The 25,906-nt window shown below is 38.5% G+C and overlaps 1 protein-coding gene across 2 annotated transcripts in view; it reads left to right on the forward strand.

Moving 5' to 3' along the window:
• Positions 1 to 362: 362 nt before the first annotated feature.
• Positions 363 to 25,906, forward strand: part of cntn5 (contactin 5) — a 102,057-nt gene continuing 76,513 nt past the window's right edge. For both annotated transcript variants that reach the window (XM_020087986.2, XM_020087987.2), the window contains exon 1: positions 363 to 798. The gene's annotated coding sequence lies outside the window, so the exon portion shown is untranslated. The remainder of the gene's footprint in view (positions 799 to 25,906) is intronic.

The raw sequence follows: 25,906 nt of genomic DNA on the forward strand, positions 1-25,906 counted from the left end.
AAGTTAAAAAGTCTGTCCAGTATGGTGTACTGTAAAAAAACCCCATGGTGGCCTCCATAGAGAGGACCCACTCCTGATGTAAATATAAAGCATTTAAATACAAAGGGACCATTCTAGAGTGAATATAACAACAATTAGTACAATTTAGATGAAACACACTAGAGAAAACATTTGTAAGATTGATTTATATTCAATTTCTGCCAATAGAACCCTTTCACCTCAATCTTACCCACTGGACCTTTAACAGAGAAAAGCTCTTTATGTGCCCAGGTGCATCTTTTATTATTTCTCCGTACAATCAACCAACTTTAGCCCAATACTTCTCCATTGTTATTGAGGGCATAACTTACAAATAAACGCACGGTGTCATAAACTGTGACGCTCCTCACTAACATGGGGCCACCTTCTCTCCCCCTCAGCAGCGGTGAGGGAGGACGCTCCGCCGCAGAGAGAGAGAGCCTGAGCCCGCTGACTGAGCGGAGCGAACATCCGCCCTGCGCGACGCACAGCTCCGGCACACAGCTCCCTGGAGCGGGCGGAGAAGGCTGGAGAGCTCGGGAGGCGGAGAAAGCTGTTTTTTTCGTGTTTTATTCCACTGTTGACTCGAGGATGTACTGGACGCGCTGGTTCACCGGGTAACGCGGAGGAGACAGAATCACTTCACTGGATATTCGTCTCTCTCACCGCCGCCGCTCCGCCGTGTGGGTCCGGGAGGCAGAGACGCGTCGGCGGTCACCACAGCCCGCTGACACCCGGGAGGATAAAGAGGTGGAAAGTGACGACTTCATCTGCGTTTCTGTGAGTGAACTACTTCATATATGTGTTCAATATCGGTTTGTATAGTAGCTCCAGCTGCACGAGGTATCAAGTTGTTTAAGGATTAATGCTCCAGATGTGAATCTTGATTAAAAAAAAACACCTGAAAGACGCTGGATAGTTTTAGATGGAGACGTTTCACCACATCTGGATTGAATAACTTCTCTGTGTGTGAATGGAGCCATAATTAAACCTGTGGGAGATGTGGATGTGTCAAGATGCTCAAAACCATTTCATCTGATCGTGTCTTTATTATAAGGTGGAATAATATTTCCAGTTATTCAAATGAAAGGTGAACCCCCCTCCACATCTGGCTCTTTGAAATGTTTGAAGTGGGTTTGAGGTCTGTCTGCCTTTTGATAGCAGCTTACAGGGAGATATATTAAAAAAAAATGTTTGGGGTAAAAAGCTCAAGGGCAGAGGCAGGTCCTCTTTTTGTTTTTCAGGAGTGTATCTGTAGGTTTAGCAGAGCTGGAGGCTTCTTCTAACACAACATCCAACTGCACAAGTGCACCCACAGGAATTATCTAATCAGGAATGTGCAAATTACCCAAACTCTAATTTAGTGTCTCGGCTTCAGTTTATAATGTGTGTGACTATCATCTGACTGTGCTGGTGACTGAATCTTTAGTTTGATCTTATTGATCTGGCTTCTTCTTTTGCTGGGAGGATGCACAGGCAGCAAAGGGTAGACATATTAAGCTATACTCAATTAGGGATAGCTCTGCAATGTTTTCTTTTTCCTGAAGTTTGTTATATCCTTTTGCTGACAGCAATTAGCAAAGTGTTGGTGGACAGAATAAAGTAACCTTTAAACACATGTTCCTGCATGTCAGTAAATCCTCTGCTGCCTCTCCATTTTTAAAGCAGGTCCGTTCGGAGTCGGATTCAAAGTTATTCATTGTGTCACTGCAATAGAAGAAGATTTAAACCATAAAACTTGCAGAAACGAATGCGTTGTCTGCTTCCTGGTGATGGAAATATTACTGATGTGCACAGCCTCAGATGTGTAACTGCAGCATGTGTCTTTGAAGTTAAAAAAGAATAAATGCAGTAATCATTTCCTGTATTCATGCATCACAAGGCTCCAAATTGTTTTGTGATGCGAGCGTCTGGTTCTGGTTCTGGCAAAGTTGTCCACTCAGTCCTTTTTTGATTTAAGTGCAATTTCATTCATATTCTCTCAAGGCTTTAGAGTCACATGTTCTGAGCTCTTGTTCGACATTGTTTTCAACATGGACACGATCGATATTCAATTTTGCTTTGATGTAAAGCAGTTCTGGCCAATTCAGCAAAATCACCCATGCTTCAATTTTTTTAAACATCCCTCTGGACTTTTTTGAAGTCATTGGATGATTTCACAGTTAGACCAGAAACTGTCCTCAACTTGAATTGATTCTTTGCATACATTGCTGTAACCAGTGGTGTCCATAGCAATGTCTGAGTTGTGTTTTATTATTGTGTGTTGTGCTTGGCTTGTGCTTGGCTTGTTATGTCAGGTATGTTTTACATGTTTTAATGTCATGGCTTTTCTGTTGTTGTACTCCATGAGAGAGGCTCTACATATGTACAAAGGTAATTTGTGTTTGACTTGTGTCAGATTTGACAGAGATGGAGGCCACAATTTTATCAAAAATATATGAATGTTGGCCTAAATTGAAGGTAACGATACATATTTAATCTCATTTGCTCTGAATCAGTGTAAAAATCATGTTACATACATTATGGTCTAATGCTGCCATGCTTTTCTGTTACAGCAGTAATTAAGACTCACTGATGGAAGCCGAACTATAATTTATGCTTGTGATTTCAAATGGGCTATCATTTGCCATAATGTTAATGTAGATATATATTTCATGAGACCTAATGTGCTAAAACAATTGTAATATCAGACCACTCCACCACTCCGCTTGGTTTAATTTCCTGATACCATCTGATAGTGGTTGAGTTCAACGAGAAATGTATAGTCACAGTCAGACACAGTCCTAATCAGAAGAGCTTCACTTGCATATCGGGGGAATAGACGGAGGGAACGAACAGCTGTGCCTGTTTCACTTGGCACAGAGTGGAGGTTACCCTTATCCTTATCAAATGTAAATCAATTATTTGCTTGCTATACATGCTTTAAACGTTTGTAAATCCACATGGGGGGGACAGGTGCGAGATGGAATGTAATTTAGTCGATGGAAATGGAATATGTCTAGAAGTTGCAGCTGTCCCATCATCTTAAATAAAGTGATTATTGACACGGGCCAACAGATATGCGTTGAGGGTATAGCTAATTGAAAATGACAACCCTAGTGAAGGCTAGCCCTTGGGACGCTAGGAGGAAATGCATAACAGTAGTGACAGCAGGGAGGCTGGAGATAGAAACTGTCTTACCAGGACAATATCACCCAGGGGAGGCCTATTTTCTCTGGCAAATCTGAGACTAATAAAGTGCAAAGGGTAAAGGATTGTCTTGCAGAACATACTTCATATACTCATGTCCCTGAACACTATACAGAACTTAGTATATGTCATAGAATACCATGTTAATATTACTATAGAGTGACTAAGGTGAAGCTAGGAAGTGTTGGGGCATTCTGAAATCTGTAAACATGTCTTCAGTGTCCAGAGAAAGGACAGACTGTAGTTTTGTTCATATAATGTGGGTCTGGGGCATCTGTCCCCACTGAGATCTGACACGACATGCATTTGTCAAATTAAAGAAATTCTCGTTAGGAAATGTTGGTAATCTCGACAGTGGCTGCATTCCTGTCCAGCGCTTTGTTTGTAAGGGAGAGCCACTGGTCTTGTGCCGCCTGGAAGACAAACGTCCCCCGGGACCCATCTGACAACTTAATTCATGTAATTGCTTGGAATCATCTGTGTTAGAAAGAGTGACTTTCAGCACCCCCCTCCACTTGTCAGAATTATGAATGGCTTGGATTTGATGGCCAATGAGTCAAACAGAAAATCTTAGCCAAAGTGATTTTGTCATGCTAAAGCATGTTAGTTTGATTATGCACCCATTTTGTATTTGTCTCTGATGCAGCTCTTTGGATGCAGATACATGATTTCACAATTGAACCTTGTATCATGGTGTATGTGTACGGCAAGCTGCGTGTGAAACGACAGCATCAGCATGTGGCTCTTTCCCTCTCTCGATTATTGGAACATTTGCTCTGTTGGTTATCAACTGATCCAAATGTCTGGAATAACTTGCTTTGTTCAGCTAATATATATCCCACAGCCCCAGGTTGGTTAATTTCGCAGCCCCCTTAATGTGCTTGTCTTTCTGATGTCCTCATTGTGTTAACTTTACGCATGTCATCCACAGATACCTGCAGGCGTCCTCTATGCCAACGCTTAAACGCAAGACGCACTGAGAATGTTAAAGGTTATTAATTGCATGTTTGGAACAAGGCAGCAAAGAGGATATTGTTCAAACAAAAAAAAACAGAAGAAAACACTTTGTTTTTGACAATTAGATCTCAACATAATTTACTAATTTGTAATCCGAAGGCATTATGAAATCCACATCATTAAAATATTTGCTTATTATGTTTTTTAACATACGATTTAACATTTGATGGGGAAACCTTTACCGTGTTATATAAAAATCCAAAGTGTAGCACACTTTACACAAAGGAATTCTTCTTTGGTCACCTTACTGATGTGTTGAAATTGGTGGTGTTTGGAGATGGTATGGAGCAAGTGGTGGTGATGGTGGGAAATAGCCTGAGGACAGAGTGTTTTTCAGTAGGCAGCCCCTGATTTTATGTGACAGTATAAGGCCTTATCTACCAGGGCCATGATGAAGCACAACAGTCTTTGATTTTTTTTTTATCTTCCAAACGTCTAACACTCTCATGCTTTCAACAGATTAGTGAGATGAAGGTGTAAAAAAACAGGTCTGTGCGGTTTAAGGGGACTAAAATACAGCCAATAGGGTCTTAGGCTATATCTGCATCGTGCTGATAGTACAAAATTAAAGATTATCTTAAGTTATTAATGCACTTTGACCTTCAGCTTCGAGAAAGTCAAAAATTTGGACTCGTCTCGAGGCGAGTTTAATTTTTGAGTTAAATGGTACAATGCTCAGCAGACAATGAATGGGAGCGAAAAGTGACATGCATGGTTTGTGGATAAACTTTAGTTGAACCCATAGCAGCAGTTTGTTTTGTCTCCTGATCTAAGACCAGTAGATCTATTCTACTCTGTTGTTTTTCCTTTTTTTCACTGCAGCAGTAAGAGAGTTTCACTCGAGGTCTGTTTCTCGTGCCCTCAAACAGGCCATGGATCCCCCAAAGAATTAGTTAAGGGCACTTTTTTTACCCTGCTTAAAATTCATCCGGGCTCCGACCCTTTCTTTGCAAACATTTCTCTACATTTCTGTGCTAAATAAGTCAAACATAGAGAGTAACTCTGGGCAAACATCAGCAGTGTTGAGAGAAAAGCAAAGACACTTCGGGATATCAATGAATTTCCGTCTAACATTAGTTTTTTTTCCTGACTTTGTCGAACTACCTCTTTACATTTTGATCTTCAACCCTAAAGAAAGAAAATGTCTTGTTGGTTAACAGTCTGCTTTGCTATTGAAAAAATATGCCCTGAATCAAAATACATTCTGGTACCTAATTCATTCACTCAAGGGAGTTTCATCTAAATTGTACAACTTGTTGTTTTCTTTACCCTAGAATTAACCCTTTATATTTAAATACTTTATATTTACTTGGGGAGTGGATCCTCTCTATGGAGGCCGCCATGTCTTTCCCAAACTGGAAAAACCAAACACCTTTTGAGGTATTCAGCTGCAACATGCAACCTCACCACTGGATGTCACTAAATTGTACACACTGTACCTTTCCAATTTTTGTTGATGATTTCTGTGATTTGAGGAAGTATAATATGAACGAATAATCTTAATTGACCGCTGACTCAGAATTGGTCAAGCGATGTGTGTATTGGTGGGACCACTGCCCAGACTCTGTCTCCAAATTACATTGAACGCAGCATGTCAGCAACTGTATCTGGGATATTTTGTTTTTGTGTAATAACAACCACCTTTCTTTTTTCCAATTTATATGTTACTCTCTCACTTTGCAGTATATAAGAAAGTGTGGGAGCACCCAACATAAGATTTGATCTGGTTAATGGGAGAGATTGTCATTTACACAGAGGGACAAAAAAATCCATCTCAACCAATTCCTTTAGTTAAGCCATTCTCAGTGTCCACTCTGGTGCAGCCTCACAGGACTTGCAGCCCAGTGGACATTTTTGAACAGAAGGCAGAGATGTTGTACATAGAGAAGAGGAGGAGGAGGTGTTTTAGGGTCACCTTTCTTACAGTACTAAGTCATGCATCCTGCCGGCTCATGATGACTCGCCGCGTTCCACTCTCATGCCTCCTTTCTCCCGAGAGATGAAATGTGTATGGAGGTAACTGTCAAAATACAACTAACAGGGCTGACTCTGCTTTGCTGTCTCTGTGCTGTACCTCCCTGTTCATTCTCGTGTGACAAAGCACTGAATTTATTCCACTCAAGTGTAGTAGTAGATGTAATGTCATTTCCTCAATATTGTACAGTTATGCTATAACATAGAAGTATGGATAATGGCTGATGTTTAATGATATCATTTCTTTAACTCTGACTTTCTGATGACAATTTTGAATCAATACGTTTCTACAAAGGGAACTTGGATATGAATCGGCAATAATAAGCTGAAAACTACACACATACATACATACAGTATATATTTATATACATTGTATGCTTTCACAAATGTGGGACCTAATACCAGTAAAAGGTTCCTCCAGATATAGCGATGATGTGAGGCTTCATTAAGCCTCGGCATAAGACAGAAGCACTAATGCTTTTTAAAGGAAAGAAAAGGACGAAAGCTGCTCTGTGAAGCTTTTATTCAAAGCTTTCATTGTGTGGTGAATGCTGATGTTTGGTTTTTACACAATTTCAGCTGTCAGCTTCCTGTGGGTGGTATTATGAATGTAGTGATTTAGCAAGTGGTCCTGGGAAAAAAAAGGAATAATATTATACTATTAAAAAACAAGAAAAAGACATTTGTATGTGCAGCGTTGCTGTGCTTTTTATGATTTAGCATAATTCTCCTCTGAGCCTTTGATGACCAGCTTCCAACTGGTCAGCGACTGGAGTAATTAATCAGCCAGTTCTAACATCTGCTGCAAACAAAGGGGATGGTGGTGTGGAGGAGGAACATGAATCTACTCCAGCTAGTTAGTTTAATTAGTTGTCTTTCAAAGGGAGAAGATAGAACCATCGCTAATGGTTCTGGGGACAGTTTGGTTTTTTGTGTGTGTTGTGTTCTACTTACTATAAATTGACCATGATTGTACATCTCCACAGCATATTTATGTGTTATGTTTCACATATCATCCATTCAGCAATTAGTCATTTGTATGGTAGGAAAATTTAAAAAAAGGGCTTTGAATAACAACTACTTGTGGTTTTATTCCATTTATTTCACTTGAAATGTGATTCGTCCTAATTTGTAAACACAGTTGTTTATCTTATTAGAAAATATTGGTGGTTGCTAACGAATGGATGTGGGTTTAAATGTCATACCTAGCCACGACTTATTGAATCTATGATGATTTAAAATTTAAATCATCACATATTGATTTATTTAAATTTCAAATAATCAGCTGCTGGAAGAATTAAACCTAGATTGGTTATCACAGTAGATGTGAGATTCACTCTATTCATTTGAACAGGTAAAATGAAAACAAAGGTGCTTTCTAAATATCCCAGTGCAGCTTTTATTGCATATTACAGGAGCAGCTGAAGAATGTCGGGCTTTGTTTTCTGGGACATTATGTTAATGTCTCTGATGTTCCACTGTATGCTAGCAGCCCAAACATATTTAAATATATAGAGAGATAGTATTTTAAGTGACAAACTTAACCTAATTCACTCATCCTCATTGCACAATCTGTTGCTTTTTAATGAGTGTTTTAAAGTTTCTCTAATCCAAATACTCATGAGCTGTCGTTCTGTCGAAATGTTTAATTCTTTCGTGATTCAGTTGTTCTTATGTTTTCTCTTAATGCATTTTGAATGATTGAAAACCACTTTTTGAATATCATACTAAAGGACTAAGATGCATTGAATTTTATCAGTGCACCATAATCAAATTATTTTGCAATTTGTTTACCTCAACTAATGATCGTGTAAGAAATTATTTACGATGGACGTCCCTAATTTGGTTGCTAATGTCAAAGTAGCATCTCTGTATTCTCCATAGAATAGATCAAAGTAATTGATCACTCAGGGACCAAACAGTGGAGATCCCACTCAGATAAATGGAGAATTAGCTCTACAGTATATATATAAATCACTGCCACACATGCACCGTGGGACATCACAGAACTGCACTGGGAATAGAAATTTCACAGGCTGCTGTGTTCCACTTTTCAGCCGTTCAACACTGACCACACAGTATTTTAGGGGATGGAGGACGACCGCAGGCTCTTCCAAAAAACGCCTTTACTACTCCCTCTTATTCTATGGGTCATATTATAGTTACCATAGCAACTCGTACACCTTGATTTGCACAGCACAATATTGTTCGGGTGAGATGCAACCTCTCCTCCACCACAAATCTAATAGTTGGTGTGCTCTTCATAATGCTTCTTACCATAATTGCCTGCATTCAGTTAGATATCGGCATAATCCAAAACATGAATTTTAATCAGGACTAAAAGCATCTTGGTTAATTCACAGAGATTCTACCATCAAAGGAAGACTTTTAGAAAATAATTTCTAAAAGTACATTTCTGCTTTTCCCTTCTCTTCTCTCTGTGCGCTCAGTAAGCCACCAGAGGGTACGTCACTTTGCACCAATGCTATTTCATTATTAAATGGACTGATAAGTGGGGGTATATAACATCAGCATGTTAATAATAGAGCGGTAAACATGTCCTATTCAGATGTGTTGTAAACAACCTATAATTTCCTGCAGAGAGTTTGATGTGTTTGAGTAGCTGAAAAGTGTTGCTATGTAATAAGTTCTCATTTATTTCTAACTGTGGGTGTACTTGAAGAAACAACCTCAGGTACAGACACTGATAGCTCTGATGTTTTATCATTTGCAGACATTATCACAGAGTTTTGCATCCCAGGTATCTACATGAGCCATGATATGTTCTCTCTTATCATGTACTACTTCTTCTTCTACAGAATACAACATCATTACCGTTGTCTGGATTCAGATCATAATAGTAAAAGTCAGTGTAACATTCATGCACAAGTGCTTCTTAACTGGGCTGACCTGAGCTGTCCAGCTCCAACAATGAACTCTGAGACAGTCCCCTTATGTGCCCGATCACATCCTCATTAAATCTCAATTTTTTAGCCGAGCTCATTTAAAACATAATTGTGTGACACGCAGAACCCGTGTTCTGCTGTTTCCTGTGAACATGGACAAATTGAAGTGCTCAGCTCCAGGTCCTCAGAATGTAGGTGTGTGTGTGTGTGTGTGCAGCAGCCGAGGATGATCAGCGTTGTTATTCTGCAAAACTATGAAGAGTAACACATAGCGATGGTGTGTATGTAAATGTGGTCTGTAAAATGTGTCGCTCATACGTTTGTGAGGGACTCAAACACAAACTCTTTTGAGAAGGTGTCTTTGTGCAAAAAGGTGAGTTTAGTCAACACTGATGAATATTAAAGAGGGATATTTATGAATTGATGGGTTATTTAGTCTGTGCCTGTAGTGAAGCAGTGTTTTGTCATTGTTTTAAGGTCAGAATGAATTGATTAATTCATGTATATTCTCCAAGGAAAGAAATGGTCCAAGACCTTAAAATAACCAGATGCTGTCAGGGACTGTGTCCTCTGGCAGACTGGAGCACTGTAAATGTATTTCATTGGTGTGGTGAGAAAGGGCTTTAACTCAAAAAGTTAAGCACCTGCAAAATGTAATTCACATCATGCTACATTGCATAATTTACAAATTAGTGCTTAACATTTTATTGAGCATGGGCAGAAATAGCCCCACGAGCCAGCCAGTAAATTTAACTCATTGTGTGACCTGTCTGCCCAACCCCCCCCGATCGAAAAAAACAGAGCCTTTATGGAAGGTGCAGTCAGCTTTGTGAAAGATTAGGGCCCAAGTCCACTACACCACAGTTCAGTATGTCAATACTTAGCCATCAGGTGTCCCTGGGCTATCTTTCATTATCTGAGGTTGACCACTGCCACAACATGTTTTTTGTGTCTCTGAGGCGACACGCTAACACTCCCACTCGGCAAGCTAAAACGCATAGATGATAACATGCAGTGATAATTAAAGTTGAAATGGAACACGACAATATTTGTTCAGGTTCATTCATTTTGAGCCTTTTGCTGTGTGAGCAGTTTCACGCCAGACAAGTGGGTTGCCCTTTGGTTGTCTATGCATAACTGCTAAAAAGAGCTGAGCTGGCTGATCTACATATTCAGGCATCTTAGTTTGAGAAGGGGCAGCTGTATCATCACCTGATCCTCAAACAGACGAGATTGTTTTGGTAAAACAGTGAATATTAAATATAAGCAAGAGTTGGTGTAATGTTTGTGCAGTATTTGTCTAACCAACAAATACCTCATTATGCGATCCAGCGCCTAATGCTGAGAACAACAAACAGCACAGCCATGTTTTCATGCAGAGTCTGGAGAGAGGCTGACTTTTACTGCCAAGCAGGTGCAGGAAGTGTTAATGTTGTAGTTTCTATTAACAGCAAACCAACATCACAGTGGGTCAGCCATTAATTCCAGCAGCCTTCACTCGCTAGTTTCTTCACACATCTGCTCTCTAACAAGTGCTATATGTTATTTCTGGTATTTATCTTTTCACATAATACATGTGGGATGTTTTATTATTATTAAGGGACCAAAAAAAGAATTGGCTGTCAAACCTAGATTTAGACTAGAAAGGCCTATCAGTCCTTTTAAATTAACCAAGACTTATAGCTAAGCAAACAAAATATTGCAGATCATGAGATCGTAATCTTTATGTGGAAGAATGATAGGTTGATGAAAGACAAACTGAATTAAAGCCTATCGCCATGTGAAACATTTACATCCAACAGACAAACTAACAGGGGTGAAAACATAACCTCCTTGGCAGAGAAAATAAACATAAGAAGTGTATTAAAAATTGTTTCATGTGTAAAATCACCAAAGTTGTCCTGGTTTTTTTTCTTAAACAACCGATATTTCAGAACTACTAACAAACAGTATTTGTTGAGGAACTTCTGAGAGGGCCTGTAGACAGATGCTTGTAAGTTTGTTTTGTTGTAATTGTTGAATTGGTGATGTGATGTGTCCTTCTGGGAAAGACTTAAACTCTGGGGATTGAATTTTTCTCTGGAGCTTTTGCTCGTATTTACCCCATTGCTTTAGTTACACATCACTTGAATCAGTGTCTGTCGGTGTTCAGCTCATATATTTATTTTAACTGAATATAATCAATGAAATCAACTATAACCACAAAATGTTAACATGTACTAGATAAACTAGAATTTTCTGTTTATTTTCTTCATAGTAAGCCAAAGAAATAATATATTATCACTTTCTTGAACAAGGTAAATTGAATCTGTTCGATACATTTTCAGCTCACAATAGTTTTTTTTTCACAATACGCTACAATTTGAGTTAAAAAACAAAGATAAATAAAAGACGAGCCCTCTGTTTATCCTCCTGAAGCTAGTAAGCGTCACATGTTCAAAGGTCCCTTGGGAAATATGCTCCACTCATAAATGACAAACGATAGAAAAGCAGAGTGGTGCATCCTCCCAGGAGAACGTCTTTGAATTAACAAAAGTGTGTGAGCGTGCACATAGAGGTATATATTTTTTTGGGAAAACCTAAATGGAAACCATTAACCTACATTCATCTGTCAGGCTATAAAACCTACCACTGTTAAAAGTAGAAGCAACGTGCTTATTGTGATCAGAAACATATTTGAAACTGAGCTCTTTGATTAGTTGTGGAACTGGAATTAAGCTGCAGACTCATAGATACCTCATTACTTTGTCTTTAAATGCAAACAACTACTGCAACTTTGTCTGTGGTTCATAGTTTGTCATCTCTTGTATTTATTCTCATTTATGCCTATTCATTCTCTTGTTATATTTAGCACTTTACTGTGTATTCTAGTAATTTATTGTGTATTTTTTACTTATGGAGTATGTACAGTTTTTAGTACAATTTATGTTTATAACATCTATTTTTAGCTTTTTTTATTCTAAGAAATATTTATTTTATTATTACGTTTATTATTCTACGTATCTGTTTTTTTCGATACTTCACTGTATGTGCAATACCCTTGACATGCTGCTGTTACACAACCATTTTCAAATTTGGAATCAAGGATCGATCTATCGATCCATCCATCTATTTTTGTTTATTTATTGGTTTATTATTATATCAAGAACCACAAATGATTCCCTTGGAAATCAGTGAAAATGTGAAAATTCCTGGATCCGCCCCCTGATCCGGATTTGCACCCAGATTTGAGAAATTCTTCCCTTAACCATCGACCGCATCCCTCCACCAAGTTTGGTAGGAATCCATCCAGTAGTATTTGTATTTGTATCATCCTTATAAGCATATGGAGTAAAACATGACCCCCTTTGGCTGAGGTAATAAAAGGGATAATTGAAGAGGTTGAAATGATAAGGACTGTTTAAAGAATTTTTAAAAAGAAAAACACTTCCCAACAAATCACCTGCTCATTTGGACCACTGAACCACAATAAAGTTGTCTTCTTGATTAGCTCCAGGGGTGGGTGATTATGTTGTTGCTGGAAGTAAACACGTGTCATTGTCAACACTGAAGGTTTTTTCACCGAAGTGCCCTCGTCATTCCACATCTACGATCTTCTTTTTGCTATATATGTCACCGACAGGAAATCTAATTTAGAATTATCTATGATCCACTAGTGATTATTTATTAGAAGAAATGAAGTGACATTTGGATCAGTTACAGTTATTTGAATATGCCAACACAGTTTTTATGACCTTCTTTTGAACAGTATAGATAAAGATATAGGGCAGGTGTTTTTGTCTTTTCTGTTTTCTGCTACAGGAATCCTCCGAGGAACAACGTGTCCTTTTTCTCAGGTGCCACTGTCACCAAGCTGAGCCTCCAATGTTGCTATTATTGTATTTTAAGCACTGTAGTGGGTATTTTTTCATTTTAGAAAGTTCAGTTGTTCCAGTGCCTTTTTATCGTCACGCAGTGTCAGCAAATACCAATCCAGACAGTTTATTTTTATGCAGCTTTGCCCAGAGGCTTTATCTTTTGGGGTTTACCTAAAGTCCGAACGTATGTCTGTCCCATTCTCGAAAAACGCGATGTCTCAAGAACTTTCACTTGGACTCAGGAGTGAACTGATTAGATTTTGTTATTAAAAGGTCATGGTCACTGTAACCTAACAGGTTTCCCATTCTGGTGAATGCCAGAAGGGAATTTCACGACATCTGGCACAAGTGGATTTAAGGGTAAACTGATGAGATTTTCTTTGTCATAGTTCAAAGTCACTGTGACCTCAAGAAATAATTCTTACACTAATTATGAAATATACATTTAATCCATTTTATTATATTGAGTCTTCAGGCACGGATGTAAAGTGCAACTTGACAGTGGTATAAAACCACAAGGCTCTAATTGTAGTAATCAGGTCCAGCTAATTAACTGTGTGTGTTGGCCAAAAGAATGGCTGACGTGTAATCTCTGAAAACTGGTGTCTATACTTTTGACCAATGACAGCTTTGAAGAGAAATACGCTGTTCACAGTTGGCCAGTTTTACAGCAAAGTGCTGTGGCAGAGATGTTTGCAAACCCTCCATGCTTTACTGTTCATCATGCACAAAATAAGTTTTTTTTTGTGACAAATATCTACAATAACAAAACGAGCCTTGATATTTGGTGAGAATCTCTAATCCTTATCTAGTTCTTTTAAAGAGGAGATAAGAGGAAAATACAAAACATTGCCCTGCCACAACAAAATCGAGTAGGTTGTGTGTACCAGCATGACTCAGATTCTAAGAAACTTTTCATCTCAGGTTTATTGATTGGACTTTTTTTTGTAAATGCACTTTGAATAGAAGTATAGAGCAGATCTGTTTACTTGCTTATGAAGAAATATCATATTTCATACTTCTATTATGAAAACATCCTGGAGAGATGTAAATTGATGTTAAGCTGACAGTGTAGAAATCAACACTCAAACTAAATCTTGTCATTTGAAACAGTGCCATTATGTCACTTATTGTTATCCTGGAAACTTAACATACTGCTGTCTGCTATGGCTGCTGTTACTATTCTTGACCTTACATTGACAGTAAAGAGCAGACATTCACTTTGAAGGCATTCTGCAAACCAATGTCCATCACATACACCGTTAAAGTTTGGCAAGAAAAGCTCAGAAAAAAAACTTGGGAATCATATTTTCGTAATGCATTTAGCAATGTAATGTGTGCTTTGTACTTGTGACATGTGCAATGACGATAAAGTTTAATCTAATCTAATATAAATACTGTATGAAACCTACCTTTTCTAGTATCTGGAATTTGGATCACTGGTCAAATTGCAATATACGTTATTTTCTATGCAACTTGCCAACATCATGATGGTGAGTTGTGGTGTAGCCGTCACACTTCAGGTTGCATCCAACATTAATCCACAGAGAGGAGTGAGTGTTCAATGCATCATTAAGAATAAATAGATTTTTTTTTTGTATTTTTTATAAACTTGCTAGCTAGATATAATTTAATTATCTTAAAAGACTCAGTGGCAGAGATGACTGATGAATATTCTGATGTTATGAGAGGACGAGTGATATTTCAAGGCTTTGACACACCAGGGGTTATAGGTACAGTGTGTAGAATTTTGTGATATCTAGTGTTGAAATTTCATGTTGCAGCTGAACACCCCTCACCTAACATGAATAAGAAACTGTGGTAGCCTTTAATTGTCATAAAAACTCAAAAGGTGTTTAGTTTGTCCAGTCTGGACTAATGTAAAAAACATGGCGGCCTCTGTAGAGAGGACCTCCCTCCATGTAAACATAAAGTATTTAAATATAAAGGATCTTTTCTGGGGTAAAGAAAACTACAATTCATACAATTTAGATGAAACAAATGACTGAAAACATCATGAGGATTATTCTACATTACATTTCTGCCAATAGTTCCCTTTCACCTCAATCTTACACACTGGACGTTTACACAAAATAAATGCTCTTCTCTGAATATCCGTCAGTTAGCTGAACCACATCAGGGTCATTGGGAGAATTTAAGTCAATACCATGATGCTGACATCAAGCAAGTGGCAGGGTCCATTCTGGATAGATTGCATCCAAACTATTTATTCAGGTAGCAATTATTTCAATAAAGACTTTCAGCTCAAATGATGTTTAGATTATTAGGCAATGGTGATTTATGTAGATGCAGTTTGAGGTCTCTGTGGATGCTGGAGGACCAACTAGCAAGATCCTACAGCGCAGCATCTGTCTGTCCGAGCTAACGTGTTTGAGAACCTATTATAGAGTACAGTGATAATAGTTGATGACTTTATTTGGGGGCAGAACCTCAGAAAAATCTACCTCATCGCTTTTACGACACAATTTACTTTCTCTGTGTAAATTAATCAAACAAACAAAAACACTACAGTGCGTAAAGAACGGTCATTTTTGTATTTAGTTTAATGGTACAGTGTTGTTGTACATGTGGACTTGGCTTTTGGATTCGTAATATGATGATATGTTAATAAGAATCACAGTATGCCTCTTCATTAACTTTACCTAGTCTCCAAAATTTTTTTATATTGAGTCAAGGATTTGTGATGTCGTCATAAATCCCCAAAATAACAGTTTGCCCTTCTCATGATCCCCAATAGCTGCAGGGATGATAAACACTTTTGTGGCTTACCCCTCCTTCGGTCCAGGAAATGACATGTCATTTCACCAGCCTCAGTCCGCGCCCCTGCATTGAGTCATGAAACAATGATGGATTTTAACAATGACAAGACAGTGCAGTTCATAATGGTATAGGTTTATGCAACGTTCCTCATTTTCGCTGAAATCACAATCCAAGCAATCCATAATCATCAGACTGCAACTTGCAGAGAATTTCCATGGTCTTTTCCACTTACTTATTAGAAGAGTCGTGTTGAAATAAAAAAATTGCTGTGTGCTTACAGTCCCTCTTAACCTATTTTTCCAACTGATCTCTGCTTGCCCTGAATTCTCCCACCTAACTTCGTGTCTGCATGCCACTTCAAACCACAGCACCTCGCTCGCTGGGCTTTGAAGTGTCTGTCTTCTCTGAGGACACGTAACCATTTCAGGCACATACTTCATGCTCACATTTTCGTCACGACAGCCATTGCGGGCAGCACATGTAATTTTACCTCTGTGACAGGTGCTAGCTCCATTCAGGTGTGCGCAGTCTTGTGGTGAACACTATAATTGCCTGTGCTACTCTTCCCTTTGGTAATTGTCTTTTGATTGAGGTCATCAGGACAATTAAAAGCATTGAGGGGTGAAAAGAGGAAGCAAGAGACTTGAGACAGCAATGCTTTGTGGTAAATGGATAAGGGGAACGTACAGGAGGGATAATATGTGTGGGGAGTCCCACTGAAGTCATGGTGGGAGACTGTACAGAAACGTTTTAACTGCATGCGCTCAGCAGTGTATTAATTACAATTCAAAGATCTAGTGACATGAGGGTGTCACTGGTGATCATAGAGGTGGAATCCTCTGTTTCTAAGAAGTCATTATTGTAATATAGCATTGTACCTTATATGAATAAATATCATGTATGTATGTAATTTGCCTCAAATTCTAATCTGATCTAACTCACATTTGGCATGTGTGTTTTCAGGAGCCAAATTGGTGCGATTTGTACGACAAGTTCAATATTAATACATTTTGAATAAACAGGTGATAAGTATGTGGATGCTGGGATTGTCACATACATACAGTAAATGACACCAATTATGATGACTGTGGCCTGTTTTCAAAGATGGCTGCTCTCAGTCCAACATAGTATATCAATGGGTCCTAGCATGTAGCTAAAAAAAACCTCAGTTATCTAATGAAATATCTGCACATTTGAAATATCACAGCACACAAGCACTTGAAGTGAAAGTTATTATATTGTTGCTACATGCGCCAATTTAAATTTTCAACTATGTCGAGAAAAAACGTCATTGTCAAATGAGACGTTGTTTCTGTAAATGTTACTCAACAAATCTGCAGCCAGCAGGCCAAGGATACATCCCACAGGCATGTGCAGTTGTTATATGTAGCCTAAATTTCTCCAACTCCAGCTTTGATGACAGAAGAAACTGTCAACGACCAATGATGGCAAGATCCACCTTGTCTCTACAATCATGACTAATCAGTTGGTTCTGTCGGTTAGGGGAAACTTCTCATGAAAAAAAATTAAAAAATCATAATGTTACATCAAACAAAACTGCCGATATGGTTTCACTGATTTGCTGTGAGGCCCCTTTGGCAAATCAGTGTAATTTTGTGAAATGCTGGTTCTTAAAAATAAAACCCATCACTCAGCCAAGTTTTTTGCAAAATCGGGTCAGTAGTTTCTGGGATGTTGCTCGTGTCTGAGGATATAGAGCTGGATAAACCGTTCAAATAATGAATAGGCAACTGTTTTTGAGCATTCACACATGGTTTGTCTTGGATGTAACAGTGAGTTCAATGTCAGGTATGAGGCCAGAGTTTGAAAAGATGCGTTGATACCCATGAATACCTCCAGATTTTATTTTTTTTAATTGTTTTTTTTCTGTCCACATTCTGTGTGAATGTGTACCAGTGACGCGTGGGCAGAACAAAGTTGTCTTCTCTGTCACTGTGTGGGAGATGGTGGTGGATCTATAATAATTCACATTAAATAGTCAGGGCGTGTTTCAGTTACATTTTGCAGGACTGAAGTTTTGCCGACTTCTTGTCGTGACAACTTATTGTGAAACTACCAAAGAAATAACCCTAATTGTCTCTGCTATAGACAGGGGCAGCAATCACTTATTGAGGATGGACTTCATCCTCAATAATTGAGCATTTTTGGGGCATGATTTGAAACAAACTTCTAGATATCCTTTCCAGCTGAATGGACCGTGAAGCATCAGAAGTAGTAGTGAGCCGATTCATGAATATACCAATTGATAGCAGTTCACTGAGGCTTTAGGACACCGCAATGACACTTATTACACTGCACATTTCCTCAAAACCAAGTAATTAGCAACGGTTTACCCCAATTAGAGTTTCATTACCCATTTTGATGACCATCAGTGACCCTGTTTTAATAGAGACCATCCCTGAAGAGGGATTGAATATAGTTAGAAGGAGCAGTGTCTCTCTTCAAACTCGATGGCAAATTGTTACGAATAACTAAAAAGGCTTCAAACGGGAAGAAGTCAACTCTCTTGGCACTGCTGATAACCTCCATTGTTCGTGTATTGCTTGTATGCCTGTTAACGTATGCACTAATCAGGAACATTCATATTGCTCATCATAGACTTGAAGGACTCTGTTGTATCCTTCATCTTGCTCCATCAACATCAGACTGAATAGTAATTAAGACTCAAGTGGGTGGAAAGATTGCTGAAAACTAGCTATTGAATACCTCCTATGGAGAATAATGATATACTTAAGGATAAGTATAAATTATTTGAATGTCAATTAAAATATTCTTGAAGGAGAATTCAGCTGGAAGTATAACTTTTGTTTTATTAAGATTGTTTTTATTACAGCAAATTCATTGTCAACCAACATAGTGTCTCCCTAAGCTGTAAATCTCTCTACAAGTCTTGAATCATGATGTAATCAGGTGACCTTTTTAGAACTGATCCAGTGAGACAGAATTAATAAATGATGCTGTGAGGCTCAGAGGATTTTTGTCGTAAATATTGCATCGTAATGAGTTTTTTTTTTTTCCAATGTAGGGCTTTCAGCTGTGATTCAGAAAATGTCCCCATGTCCCTGTGAAATCACCATGGGTGCTGTCTGAGTGTCCCAGGAGCTGTGTCATTATTTACTGTCTGTGAAGAAGCGCCAGGATTTGTCTGTGGATGACGTCATCACACAGTCTGACTGTGCTTTTCAGTTAAGGACAGTCTGTTTCAGATTATTAAACTGAGGAGTGTATTAGAAAAATAACATGTAGGTGTTTGTACTTTTCAGTGATCAATTAATTTAATTAAGTGATTGTTGTGCCAGTCTGAAATGATCTCAAAACACATTAAATCATCCAGGATTATTACTAAAGAGGTCATGTTTTTGCCCATGTCTGTTTTTTTGGATTTCAGCAAGATAATGCAAAAACAACCCACCAGATTTCCACGAAACTTGGTTGAAGGACAAGACGTGGGCCAAGAAGGAGCCCATCCAATTTTGGCACAGGTCTCAATAGGGGGTGTTGGTTGACTACATTTTGAATTACTTTCTTCAACATTGGGAAATAGAGCATTTTTGTAATTATTATTTCCCCAATTTCCCCAATTATGGATCTTGATGGAAAAAAAACCTCAAGCATATTTGGGGAACTGATATCTATGGGTGTATGCTATTTGCTGCAGCTTGATATAATTTAATTGCACTGTTGGGACTTGCACTCTACAGAGAGCTATTGTAGTCAAACACTTTTTATGGTTGGAGAATGTCCTTTGCCAGCAGAGCTTCCTAAATATATTTTATACTGTATGTTGTTGCATCTTCTGGGTTATTTTCTGAGACAAAACATATATTTTCTTGTGTATTATGCATTCTAGAAAGCAGGGATACAACTAAATATATTTTCTTATAACTTGCACATATTGAAAATGTATTTTTAATATTTTTTTTTTGAAGTTCAACTTGAGTATACTTAATTTATCAGAAACTGATATACCACTAGATAGACCAACATTGTTTGTATACATTTGGGGATAACTCATTTCAGTCTTTTGTTTAAAATATTATTCATTATTTTCATCTTAATGTTTAAACATTCTCATACACATATGTGCCTAGATTTATTTGATTGATTGAAGATGTTTGGTGTACTCAAAAGATGTGCTTTTATTGTCACTTATCCAAATGCTTTGAAAACAAGATTCAAATATTGAACAGACAAAGCATCTCTGGCAGAGAACATGTCTTCATATATAATAAACTCTATCTTAAACCACAATTGCACATCACTGTACAACCACACCGGAGGCAATTTCTATCATTTTTTATCCACATAAAGAACTCATTCTAAGAATAGCTACATGTAAACATGTCAATAAATGCTGAATGAGACACCCCCCCCCCCCCTCACTGTGTAGTGCACTGAACAAGGCCATTGCAGTAAATTGTCTTCATATGTTTCATTGATAAGTTAGTGTGATGAACTGTGGTAGAGGTTTGGAATAAAGCGGGACTCCCACAGGTCTCTCTGGACCCAGTGCAGTTTGAGGAGGCAGGGCTATCTTTTAATAGCTGTAGGTGGTGACACTGGAATGCCGTGGGTATAATAAAAAAATGATGAATGTAGTTGACAGGGAGATTGTGGGATGTTTAATCAATAAGCTGGACCCCAGTCAGACATAAGCAAGGTGTTGAGATGATGATGTTGACGGCCCAGGTTCTTTATGCAATCCAGTCCTGAGCTCTGAGGAGTTTTATGTGTACTCTTGTTGATGTATCTGTAACTATTAGAGTTTTTTCAGGTAAGGGTAGCTATCCCTTCTTCCCTTCTTTCAACCCCCCCCCCGCCCCCGTCTTGGACCAGAAATTGCAAACTAAATATAGCCTTTATCATCAAATAAATTATATAACAAATCAATTTCGTGTCTACCTTAAAAATCCAAAGATGTGGTTGCATTTCATTTTCTCAGTCAGTTCTCAGGTCTCATCACTTCCTGATATTGGCACAATCAAGGACAGTTCATTGTCCACAGAATTGAGGACAATTGTAAAATGAATGGAATCTGTGCAGCAGACATGGCCTGTTCTTAAACGAGGTGAACATGAACGTTTCTTGCAGATTGGCTGCGTTGGCTGCATGCACCACCTGCTTCAATAAAACCTTTGATGGCTTTATAGATGCTGTTTACCTCTGCCTCTGGCTACGTGCCATCTTTATGCTGACAGCTCATCAACATAAGTGACAAGTGAAGGAATGGCAGCTTGACCAACTGAGGGGGTGGATAGTAGGACAGTTGATACTGCCTGCCAACACACAGAAAAATATATATATGGCATACCATTGCCTTAAATGTGTTTTAATCTTTTTGATGAACATCAAGAAGACATGTTCTTTTTCATCAGTTCTTTATGTTCAAGATTAGAGCTGCTCTAGCATTTTTATTGTCTTTTTTACTTGTGGCAGTTGTGTAGGACCATTAGCACAAAGTAGGAAGGAGCCTTGCTCAAGGGCAATGTCAGTGGTGTTTGTAGGACTCAGTCGAAGGTCCTCATCTACATGGTTTGTCCACATGTCACAATGATCAAAGTTCAATCAAAAGTTAATCTCTTAAGCATTCACCATCATCACCTGCTGCACCTGCTCCCTTGCATACATTTTTTAAGGGTTTGCTGTGGCTTTAACATGACTTAGCTTAAGGCTAATCTGGAAAAAAAACATGTCCTCCTAACAAAGGCTTGCATTGGTCAAAAGAGTGAAACTGTGGTAAGAGTAATTCGTGTATTATCATGTTTTAACGTCATGCTCTTGCTTTTGGATTAAGACCTTCAGTGTGTGTAATGAGACTTATTCTTAAGAGCTTAGCAGCTTGTATTGGCTGAGGCACAAAAACATATCCGTGCAATGTTTGGTGTTTTCAGAATTTCATAATCCCAGTAATCAGTTTTTTTCTAAAATGCATTTGTAGTGATTGCTGCTGAAACTTGACCGAATACTTTTCTTAGTGTTATCCATCTTATTAAACAAATGTCATTTTGATTCTAAGGCAGAACAAATTCCAAAGGGTTTTACAATAAAATAAGTGAAGCTGTACTGAATCTTTAACAGTTGGTTCATAATGCATCCACCAGGCTACTTACTCGATCCTGTTGATTTCATGTAAGGTGCCGTTTTACCTTGCCCTCGGTTACATTTCTGCTCACATCAGCTTTTAATAGACCCCTGTCTTATGTGTTTTAATGTGGCCTGTCTCTCAGTGTGTTGTGCTTTATATCGTACTTTATGAAATTATTTGATAATTCAATAATACATTGTGTGTGTACATTTAAAAAAGTGTTATAAATAAAGCTTTACATACTTAATTACTATTATGCCTCTACCTTTATTGCGCCACGTTTTGTTGAAAACAAAGGGTTAGTTCCATGACATCTTGTGTTCAAGTGTGAATAGCGAAAGCTGCACTAGTTATTAAATAATCTATAATAGATTTGGCAAATTTCGCCAATAACACACAAAGTGTCAGTGCTGACAAACAGCGTACATTTACTGCAACCGTGCCTGTAAAAGTACATAATAGAATCTCATGCTACAATGTAATTGAACACATCATTCATACAAGTTTTATAAGGCCGTCAGAGGCATATTACCACGAGCCTGTGCTGTGTTATCTTGAAATTACACAGCAACTGTCTGATGAGAGAGTGGGGATATTATCAGGCCATGTTTGTGACTGGGTTTGTTGAACTCAGCCTGGGATTCTATGTCTGTATGACATGACAGCAGTGAGACCGAGCAGAGGCATCACATTCATTCGGGACGTGTCATCTCGTAGCACCCTGCGCATTGCCTCATTAATAATCATCTGGCTGAGCTGTGATCGCCTGGACAGAAGTGAGGCAGGATCTAGATTCCACCGCCTCGGCAGCACGTAGCTCGCAGCTGTAAAAGTAACAGGGACAAGTCGCAGAGGAGATTCCGCTTTCAAGGAATCACAGACATGAAAAGTTAGCATCTCATATGTGATGTCCTGAAATGACAGTTTCCTGTAATCAATCCTGCATAACAGTCTATACACGAGGAGTAATTTACCCTCTTTGCCTCAAAGATTTGTGAAATATTCACTTGAGGGAAGATGGGTGGAGCCACCCAGCATGCACTGGGACAATGTTGTAGACATCATTTAAGTTGTGTTCTAAGACATTAGAGATGTTACGTAGCATGTACCAGAGCAACATGCTACAACCAATGTTCTTGTGTAGTACTTGCAAATACATATTCTCATTGAATTATCGCCATGATGAAAAGTAGTGAAGTTAGTGTAGTCTCAAAGACATTTATGTAAATCAGACCAACGTGTTCTATTTAAACTCAGGATCTTGAGAGTGACCAGTAAATTTCACTCGCCATATTTTAGCTAGAAGGACTTGACAAAAGTAAAATACAACTAAATTTAAAGTGAAAATTAAAAATAGATATAAAGAAAATATTAGCTTTAATAAATAATTAATCAATATTTATATTTACTTAACTTTTTCAAGGCAATCTGTAGATTAAATTAGTATTATCAACCTGTGATTTAACAGTCCAGATTTTATATGTGATTTTTTTCATTTTTCTTGTCTTTTCTTAACTGTCATTAATTTGTTGTTTTATTGGATTTAACATTTCATACACCTGCCATTGTGCTGTACAGCTGACTGTCTATAGGCTTTAGGTTTTTCTCTTGTGAACTGAAAGCAATTCAACATATTTCTCACAGGCCTACACGGTGTATGGTTGACTAGAAGTGAAAGCTTGTCCACAGACGACATGTCTGGCTGAGTACTTTGAGACGTGGAGCAGTCAAGTGGGGTGAACTTTAGGTTGTCTGAGTGTCGACTCACTTTATTTGAGATACACTGGAGACCCATGTTCTCTCAGGCTGATAAGTACTTGGCAGTTAGACAAGACATATTCATATCCTTACACCAAGTTACTGTAAAACTACTTAAAAAAGTGGCATTTTCAGTACAACTGTCATGGTAACCATACATTCTGTACTATTTTGTAACTTGATTTCCTTTTGATTATTTGACGGCATTTTTTCATTTTCCATAGCCATAAATGATATGTATCTAATGCTCATTACCTCCGCCTCGTCTTCTTCCTTCTATTTTGTATGTACCCTGAAACATTTTAGCTCAGTGTGCCACACTTTTGTAAAACAACACATTTAAATGTCCAGAGTGCTGCAAGACTAAGAGCAAAGCATTGCAACTGAAGAGCTGTGCGGGGACACGAGGACTGCACTATGCTGGAATTGAAGAGAACAGAGACTAAATTGTACAAAGTACAAATGTTACTTAATTAATGATGAAATAACATCATATGAGCATATGTTAAAACTACATTTGCCATTTTTACACTTTCATCGTACACTTTCCATCATATATCTTTTGGAATTATTTCCTGCAATATTATTGGATTATAATCTCATTTGAAATGTACATTTCCTGTTAGTGTCAGAGTTCAGAATCTAAAGTTTTATCACAATACTCATGTTTGTTGTTGACGTCTGTTGACAACACGCTGCACGCCAACAATGATGAAGCAGAATCTGCTGATGGATTTCTGCTGGGAGAAATGATCCTCTGACTCCAGTTACCAACTGGGGGCTCATGTGGAAGTTGTCCAGTCTAACATGGACTGAGGGGTTTGGTACAACAACAGACAGAATTATGCTGCCAAAAATAAAGTGAAGTTCTGAAAGAAGGGACAGAGAAAGCTGTCTTTTCCTGAGGGGATTTGTGTGGGCTTCTGCGCATTTTCTCTCAAATTTTGTTTGCAAGGGAGCTTCAAGAAAGGTCGAAATGAGGTGAGGGAGGGGGCGAAACTTATCCATAAATGGCAACAGCTTGAACCAGCCTCTGCAGAAAGTAGTCTAGACAATCAGCCTTCAGCAATTTAATTCTTTAAATCAGAGAGTGAAACCCAAGAAACAGCAAGATTAAGTGTCAGTCGCAAGTTTGAGGTTCTTTTTAATTTATTTATTTCCAGCCATAGAGGACAGGATTTAAAGCCGAGCATAGCAGTGGCTACGAACAAGCAGCGAAAAGACAACACTACCAGCTCACATTACAAGGAAGGAAATGGATCATTGTGTTTATCTGACTTACTCTCTCGCTCTTCATTTCTTTCTGTTTCTAAATAACAGATAGCCTAAGTGCTAAGTGACTAATTGTTCAACCCACGAGTGTAACTGCTGATGCATTCTGGGGGGGATAGGGAGCAAATGAGGTGAGGCACCGACAAGGAGGCATAGACGATTAATGTAAGATGATTCCTGCCGGATCTGGTCATGCTTCCCTCAACCCTCAGAGCTGTCTGTGCTGTTGCATTAATAATCTAAATGACACAGACAACTTAAATGAAGATGAGAGAGACTGTTAGTGAGATAAGAGAGGTGGTGGAGGAGGAAAGAGAAACAAGCAGAGGGGGAGCACTCAAACAGGTTGACAGAGAGTCAGAAAATATCAGATAAATGCAGAAATGCTGCTTTGGTGTGAAGATGAATGGCACTGAGGGGAAATACCAAGGTCAGCACGTTTATGCTTCAAGCCTACATACCATCAGCAGTGGATCCCATTATCACTGTTTGCAAATAGAATTGCATCCACAACTAGGAGTGCAGTGTTTGAAACATCATTTTCTCCTCAATCATTACCTCCGCCAAGAAGGTTTTCGACCCTGTCGGTTCGTTTATTTCTTTGTTGGATTACTAAAAAACTCCTAAAAAAATGTCCATGGAACTTGGTGGAAGAAGCCAACAAAGAGCCCTTTATATTGTGGTGGGGATCTGGACAAGGGGGAATTCTTTTCGCCATCTTGAGAGACAAAAATATTATCTGTTTAAGGGAATTGATATCTATGAGTGTGTGCAATTTGCTGCGGCTTGATCATAGACTGTAAATAAAAACATAGGTAGACTCCAGGTCTGGAAAGTGAATCCAATGCGGAGATGCATGCAACCTCTATTCTCCTAAATGACTCACAGAGGGCAACTCAACTGAGAGAAGTCTGTGATTGTCAATATGTAATTGACTGCTAGCACTGTCCAGTGGATGCAGGTTGCAGCTGTCAGTGGACTTGCAGTGTCCTCAAGCTCTCAGTCAGACCCAAACCCCAACTCCTCCA

Source organism: Paralichthys olivaceus, chromosome 11 (assembly GCF_024713975.1).
Source record: "Paralichthys olivaceus isolate ysfri-2021 chromosome 11, ASM2471397v2, whole genome shotgun sequence".
Taxonomy (NCBI): domain Eukaryota; kingdom Metazoa; phylum Chordata; class Actinopteri; order Pleuronectiformes; family Paralichthyidae; genus Paralichthys; species Paralichthys olivaceus.